Source organism: Gossypium hirsutum, chromosome A11 (genome assembly GCF_007990345.1).
Source record: "Gossypium hirsutum isolate 1008001.06 chromosome A11, Gossypium_hirsutum_v2.1, whole genome shotgun sequence".
NCBI classification, from domain to species: domain Eukaryota; kingdom Viridiplantae; phylum Streptophyta; class Magnoliopsida; order Malvales; family Malvaceae; genus Gossypium; species Gossypium hirsutum.
Genome location: NC_053434.1, coordinates 50989193 through 50997336, shown reverse-complemented (window position 1 = coordinate 50997336; position 8144 = coordinate 50989193).

The window sequence follows — 8144 nt, the reverse complement described above, 5'->3', positions numbered from 1 at the left end:
GGCTAGGTGACTGAGCTCTAAACATTGGAGTTCCAGCATCCGATTCATCTTTATGTTCTACTGGGTCCACCTTATCAGGGACTTCAAATGATTGCATCATGGGATCTTCTTCTTCATCAGGTTCCTCAGGCTCTTCACTTTCTTCAACTCGTTTTTGTAGAACTGAGTCTCCGGCTACTCGGTAGAGGTCCAAATTTGTAATTGTGCCTTGGGTGTACCCTGTCTTATTGACATTAGCAAGAATTTCTACTTTCAAGCACAGAATAGTTATTGTAAAGGGGAAGTAAGCAGGGCCAGAACGTCTAGCGGCACAGTTTCGAATTTCTTTCAGGATGATCTTTCCCACATCAATGGTCTTACCCATTAAGATCGAGTATAGTAAGACCATTTGCTCCAATGAAATTGTAGTCCCATGTGAGCTAGGCAGAAGGCTGAAACGGATGAAATAAAACCATACCTTTGCAATAGGTGTTAAGTATTCTCTTCGACACGTGTAGGTTCCTTGTTTCGACACAGTCCAACCGGAACCTTCAACTATAAGCTCCTCGAGAATTTCTTGCAGAAGTTCCGGCTTGATATTGCTCATCAAAGATGAATACTCGTCATTCTCGAATTCAGGCAATTCAAAGAACTCATTAATAGCATTCGAATTTATAGGTACCTTGATTCCGCGAACAGGGACTTCTTTCATCTAGCTTGAAGTTAAATTCGTGTAAAACACGCGAACTAGCTTCTCATCCACACCAGGTGTCTTTTTACAAAACAGTTCATAATTGAGAGCTTCAGCAATTTGACGAATAGGTGCCATGAAGTCTCTGTAGTTGCTCTCTTCAGTGTGAAGCCTTTCTCAGGATGCATCTGTTGATTTTTGTAGGTACTTTTGTATCTCACTTTAGCTTCAACACAATGGAACTTGCTTTTTGTTTTGTCGACTTGAGCAGAGGCGCGAGTTCTCTTACGAGGCATAATTGACCTTTTTGCAAAAATATAAGAACTCAAAGAAAATTAATGCAAGAAAAAGATGGCAAATTAAAAGGAAGAGGGTTGAAGAATTTTGGCTTAAGGCTTGGTGTGCAAAGAGGGTAATGCATAAGGCTAGAGAACAAGCAGCAGCATGCAAGGGTGTGCAGCAAGAAGCGCGTGGCACTTCGTCTAGCAGGCCTGGAGCTTGTGCGGGAGCTGGGACGTGGCCTGGGCAGTAGTAGCAATGGCATGTAGGTGGGGCGCTAGAGTAGCAGAATGCGACCTGGGCAGCTGGTGGACTGAAGCAGCAGGCGCACGAGTGGGAGCTGGGTACTGATCAGGTCACGCAGCGTGATGCTGCTGGGTGTTTACTGACTAGGCTGCTGGAGCTAGGGGTGTTGTGGCACAAGGTGTTTTGGTTTTTGGTTGATGCATGGATGGGAGGTATAAGGTGGTATTTATAGCATAAGTAATATGACTTAAAATAGAACTCTTAGTCAAATTTAATAATTAAAGATAAGAGTTTAATTCTAATCCTACTCAAATTTAACAACAATTAATAATTAAATATAAGCATATAGAATTATCAATTGCTATTAATTATTAAGATAAACATAAAATAAAAATTGAAATTAAATTAATCCTAATTCTAATCTAAGTTGATAAAAATTAATATATATATTATAATGAATATAATTATACATTAAAGTTTATCAAATTATTAATAATCTTAAAAAAATAAAAAAAATATTTCTTCTAGATGCCTTAAAAAAATATTTACAAAGAAAGGCACCTAATTTTCATTATTTACAAAAAGAGCAATCAAACTTTAAAAATAATTCAATTTAAGTCTCTAGCCTCAATGAAAATTAAAAATTGAGTTGCAAATTAAAAATTGGATCAAATTAACCCTTTTATTTAAATTTTTTTTATTTTGTTGATTAGGGAAAAAATTATTGGAAAATTATGTTAAAATAAATTCCCAGGAAAGATTGGAGGGGTCACAAATGGTCCCGCTTAAGTTCCAACCTCCTAGACAGAATTTATTTAAACGTACTAAACCCAAAAAATAGACCCGAAATTATTTGTGAAAGAAAACACAAAAAAATATTAAATATCTAATAAAATGAACAAGACGTTATCCCGTTCAGTTTTATTCCCCCAATAGTGTTTCAAACACCGAGTAGTAACTTGAAAATTACCTCTCTTACCTTAGAGTTCAACAACTCCGTATGGATAGACTCTTTGAATTGTAAATGGACTGGACCAACGTGATTTTAGCTTACCTAGAAAGAACTTTAATCTCGAGTTGAACAACAATACTTGCTGACCTACTTCAAATTCTCAAACCCGGATGTGTTTGTCATGCCATTTCTTGAGTCTCTCTTTGAGTAATTTGGCATTTTCATATGAGAACATTCAGAATTCTTCTAACTCGTTGAGTTGGAACATCCGTATTTCTTTTGTGAGCTTAGGATCTAAGTTGAGTCGTCGAAGAGCCCAGTAAGCTTTGTGCTCTAACTCCAAAGGTAGATGACATGCTTTACTGAAATCCAGCCTATAAAGTGACATCCCTAAAGGTGTCTTGTACGCTGTCCTGTAGGCCCATAAAGCGTCATCTAGTCTTTTGGACCAGTCTTGTCGGTTCGGGCAAACTACCTTCTCCAATATGCCCTTGATTTCTTTATTTTCCAATTCAGCTTGTCCATTCGTCTGCGGATGGTAAGCCGCTGCAACCTTGTGTTTCACCCCGTGCTTGTCTGGTAACCATTTTAACCACTTGTTCACAAAGTGGGATCCTTTATCACTATTGATGGCTCTCGGGGTTCCAAACCTCGTGAACACGTGTTTCTGCAAAAATTTCATCACAACCCTAGCATAGTTTGTCGGATATGCCTCTGCCTCGACCCACTTGGACACATAATCTACTGCTACTAGTATATACTTGCGACCAAAAGAAGAAGGGAAGGGCCCAAGAAAATTAATACCCCAAACATCGAATAATTCAACCTCAATGATGTTTGTTCCAGGCATCTCATTTCTGTTGGTGACATTTCCAATTCTTTGACATCAGTCACAACTCTTTACGTATGCATATGCATCCTTGAATAGTGTTGGAAAAAAGAATCCAGCTTGCAATACTTTGGCTACAGTACGAGTTCCTCTGAAATGACCCCCACTTGGGGGTGAGTGACAGTGGTATAGAATCTTCGGTATTTCTTCTTCTGCCACGCATCTCTTAATCATCTGATCTGCACATATTTTAAACAGATATGGTTCCTCCCAGAAATAGTACTTCACATCGTGAATAAACTTTCTCCTTTGTTGATATGTCTTATCATACGACATTAAACCATAAGCTAAAAAGTTAGCAATATCAGTAAACCAAGAGGTATTATGGACATGATTTACCTTCAGTATATGTTCATTTGACAGCCCTAATTTGACCCTAGTCGGAAAGTGGTTTCGAGACCACAAAATCGAGTCACGAAAATAATTAGATGTTATATTCTGTGCTTATTATATGTGAAAGTGCATGTGTGAAAAATTTCATGCTTTGACTTTGTCATTTGTAAGTGAAATTACTAAATAGGACTTATGTTAAAATTTTTGAAAATGTGATAGGTTAATTTGAAGTGGCCAAATAATTTATGGTGTAAAATAGGTGGATTTGCATGTCAAATTTTTCACTTTAATTTGTAGTGGCCGGCCATAATGATGATGAGAAGCAATATATCCATTATATATTAATATTATAATAGTTAATGGCTTAAATTATGAAATAAAAATTAATTAAAATAAGAAAAGATGATAAAAAGAAAAACAAAATGTTTTGGTTCATCTTCTTCCTCATCTTAGCCGAATCTTAAAGAAGAAAAGGGGAGATAGCCATTCGGTCACCTTTGAGTTGGAATTAAGGTAAGTAATTCATGTTAGTTTTTGAGATTTTAGCATAATTTAAGCTAGTTACTAAGTCCCTTAGTTAGCCCATGTCAAAATTTTGAATTGTGTGGTGATATGAGTAATCGGCTATGGAAGAATTTGAAGGGAATGGTTGTTGTCTTCATGTTTTAATGAGTAATTCTGGTTGAGAGAAGTCAACTTTTTGGGGCATATTGTATCCGCATCGGGCATCCGGGTTGATCCGAGTAAAATTTCAGATATACTCGATTGAAAGCCTTCGAGTAATGTTTCAGAAGGTCGAAGTTTTCTGGGACTTGGCGGGTACAACAGATGGTTTGTGAAAAGTTTCTCAATGATAGAAACACCGATGACAAAGTTGCTTCAGAAAGATATCAAATTTGAGTGGTCAGAAAAGTGCCAGAAAAGTTTTGATCAATTGAAAACTCTTTTGACCGAAGCTCCAGTGTTAGTTCAGCCAGAATTCGGTAAAGAATTTCTGATCTATAGTGATGCATCTCTGAATGGTTTGGGCTGTGTATTGATGCAAGAGGGTAGAGTAGTAGCGTATGCTTTGAGTCAGTTGAGGCCTCACGAGAAAAACTATCCGACTCATGATCTTGAGTTAGCTGCTATCGTTTTCCCTTTAAAATTTTGGCGCCACTACTTGTTCGGGGAAAAATACCATGTGTATTCCGATCACAAAATTCTCAAGTACTTGATGACTCAGAGAGATTTGAAGTTGAGACAAAGACGTTGGGTAGAATTATTGAAAGATTACGAGCTTGTCATTAATTACTATCCGGGAAAGGCTAACGTGGTTGCTGATGCTTTAAGCCGTAAATCACTGTTTGTTTTGCGAGCAATGAATGTGCACCTATCTGTGTCCGCTGATGATGTGTTAATAGCGGAGTTAAAAGAAAAACCGTTATTAATGCAACAAATCCGTGAAGCTCAAAAAATTGATAATGAATTAGTTGCAAAACGAGCACTATGTGTTTCGATAGAGGATTCAAAATTTTTAATTGATAGTAATGATTGTTTGAGGCTCAGAAATCGATTATGTGTTCTGAGAAATTCAGAGCTTATTCCGATGATTTTGAGCGAGGATCATAGCAGCCGAATGTCAATTCACCCGGGTAGTACGAAAATGTACAACGATCTAAAACGTCAGTATTGGTGGCATGGTATGAAACGAGACATTTCTGACTTTGTTTCGAACTGTTTGATATGTCAATAAGTGAAAGCGGAACATCAAGTGCCTTCGGGATTACTTCATTCGATCATGATACTCGAGTGGAAGTGGGATCGAATCACGATGGATTTTGTATCTGGGTTGCCATTGTCTCCGAGCAAGAAAGATGTGATCTGGGTTGTGGTTGATAGATTGAAAAAGTTGGCTCATTTTATTCCCGTACGTACGGATTATTCACTTGATAAGTTAGTCGAATTGTATGTTTCTCAGATTGTAAGGTTACACGGGGTACCTACTTCTATTGTATCGGATAGAGATCCGAGATTCACAATGCGATTTTGGAAGAAATTGCAAGAAGCATTGGGTACTAGGTTGCATTTAGTATTGAGTTAAAAGCAAAACCGTTATGGATGCAACAAATCCGTGAAGCTGAAAAAGTTGATAATGAATGAGTTCCAAAACGAGCACTATGTGTTTCGATAGAGGATTTAGAATTTTTAATTGATAGTAATGATTGTTTGAGGTTCAAAAATCGATTATGTGTTTCGAGAAATTCAGAGCTTATTCTGATGATTTTGAGCGAGGCTCATAGCAGCCCAATGTCAATTCACCCGGGTAGTACGAAAATGTACAACGATCTGAAATGTCAGTATTGGTGGCATGGTATGAAACAAGACATTTCTGACTTTGTTTCGAAGTGTTTGATATATCAACAAGTGAAAGCAGAACATCAAGTGCCTTCGGGATTACTTCAGCCGATCATGATACTCGAGTGGAAGTGGGATCGAATCACGATGGATTTTGTATCTGGGTTGCCATTGTCTCCGAGCAAGAAAGATGTGATCTGGGTTGTGGTTGATAGATTGACAAAGTCAGCTCATTTTATTCCCGTACGTATGGATTATTCACTTGATAAGTTAGCCGAATTGTATGTTTCTCAGATTGTAAGGTTACACGGGGTACCTACTTCTATTGTGTCGGATAGAGATTTGAGATTCACATCGCGGTTTTGGAAGAAATTGCAAGAAGCATTGGGTACTAAGTTGTATTTTAGCACCGCTTTTCATCCCCAGACCAATGGTCAATCCGAGCGAATTATTCAGATACTTGAGGATATTTTAAGATGTTGCATCCTTGAGTTTAGTGCCTCGTGGGAACGATACTTGCCTTTGGTTGAATTCGCATATAATAATAGTTTTCAATCGAGCATCAAGATGGCACCTTACGAGGCTTTGTATGGTCGTAAATGTCGTACATCTTTGTTTTGGACCGAACTCAATGAGAATAAGATTTACAGAGTTGATTTGATTAAAGAGGCCGAACAGAAAGTAAGAGTGATCCGTGAAAGTTTGAAAGCAGCATCAGATCGTCAGAAATCATATGCAGACTTGAAACGGAAAGATATAGAGTATCAAGTCGGAGACAAAGTGTTTCTTAAAGTTTCACCATGGAAAAAGGTACTCAGATTTGGCCGTACAGGCAAATTGAGATCGAGATTTATCAGACCATACGAAATTTCAGAACGGATTGGGCCGGTTGCTTATAGACTACTTTTGCCACCTGAACTTGAAAAGATTCACGACGTTTTTCATGTTTCGATGCTCCATCGGTACAGATCCGATCCTTGTCATGTGATTAATCCATCAGAGATTGAAATTCAGTTTGATTTGAGTTATGAAGAGGAACCGGTTTGTATTTTGGCTCGGGAAGTAAAAGAACTACGAAATAAGAAAATCTCATTAGTGAAAGTACTGTGGCTCAAACACGGGGTTGAAGAAGTGACTTGAGAGCCAGAGGACTCAATGAAAGAATGTTATCCTAACCTTTTCACTGGTAAAATTTTCGAGGACGAAAATTTCCTAAGGAGGGAGAGTTGTGACAGCCTTAATTTGACCCTAGTCGGAAAGTGGTTTCGGGACCACAAAATCGAGTCACGAAAATAATTAGATGTTAAATTCTGTGCTTATTATATGTGAAAGTGCATGTGTGAAAAATTTCATGCTTTGATTTTGTCATTTGTATGTGAAATTATTAAATAGGACTTATGTGAAAATTTTTGAAAATGTGATAGGTTAATTTGAAGTGGCCAAATAATTTATGGTGTAAAATAGGTGGATTTGCATGTCAAATTTTCCACTTTAATTTGTAGTGGCCGGCCATAATGATGATGAGAAGCAATATATGCATTATATATTAATATTATAATCGTTAATGGCTTAAATTATGAAATAAAAATTAATTAAAAGAAGAAAAGATGATAAAAAGAAAAACAAAATGTTTTGGTTCATCTTCTTCCATAGCTTAGCCAAATCTTAAAGAAGAAAATGGGAGATAGCCATTCGGTCGCCTTTGAGTTGGAATTAAGGTAAGTAATTCATGTTAGTTTTTGAGATTTTAGCATAATTTAAGCTAGTTACTAAGTCCCTTACTTAGCCCATGTCAAAATTTTGAATTGTGTGTTGATATGAGTAACCGGCTATGGAATAATTTGAACGGAATGGTTGTTGTCTTCATGTTTTAATGAGTAATTGTGGATGAGTGAAGTTTGAGCTAGCTAAATGTTCATATAGGTGCATTAGATAAGAAGGTGAAATCGGTTTGTGTGTATGTGTAGTTGCCGAATGTGAATTTAGATAACATTGAGTAATGTTGCGTTTTAAAATGATGAAATGGAGTTTTAAGTTTGATAGAATTTTGTTAAGAATGAATGAAAGAATATGTGTATTCGGCTATAGATGTTTGGATAATAAATTAGTGTGGATGCCTTGATGAGTTATGCTCAAATTATAAGTTGAATTTAAAGCTTATTAAATTGCTCTTAATATTTCTGGATAAGTTACTTAGTTAAGCTTGTTAAGTTTTCCCTTATTATTTCCGGATAAGTTACTTAGTTAAAGAAAATTTTACAGTACTTAGTTAATTGATACTAGGTTAATGGTTTGTGTATAAATTAATATAAACTTTGTATATGTACTAAAGGTTGTAGATGAATTCAGCCTTGGGAGAAATTTTGGTATAAAATGCTTAAATGTTAACAGGTTATTGCTTTAATGACCGAATGTGTCAATGGCTAATGCATGGACTA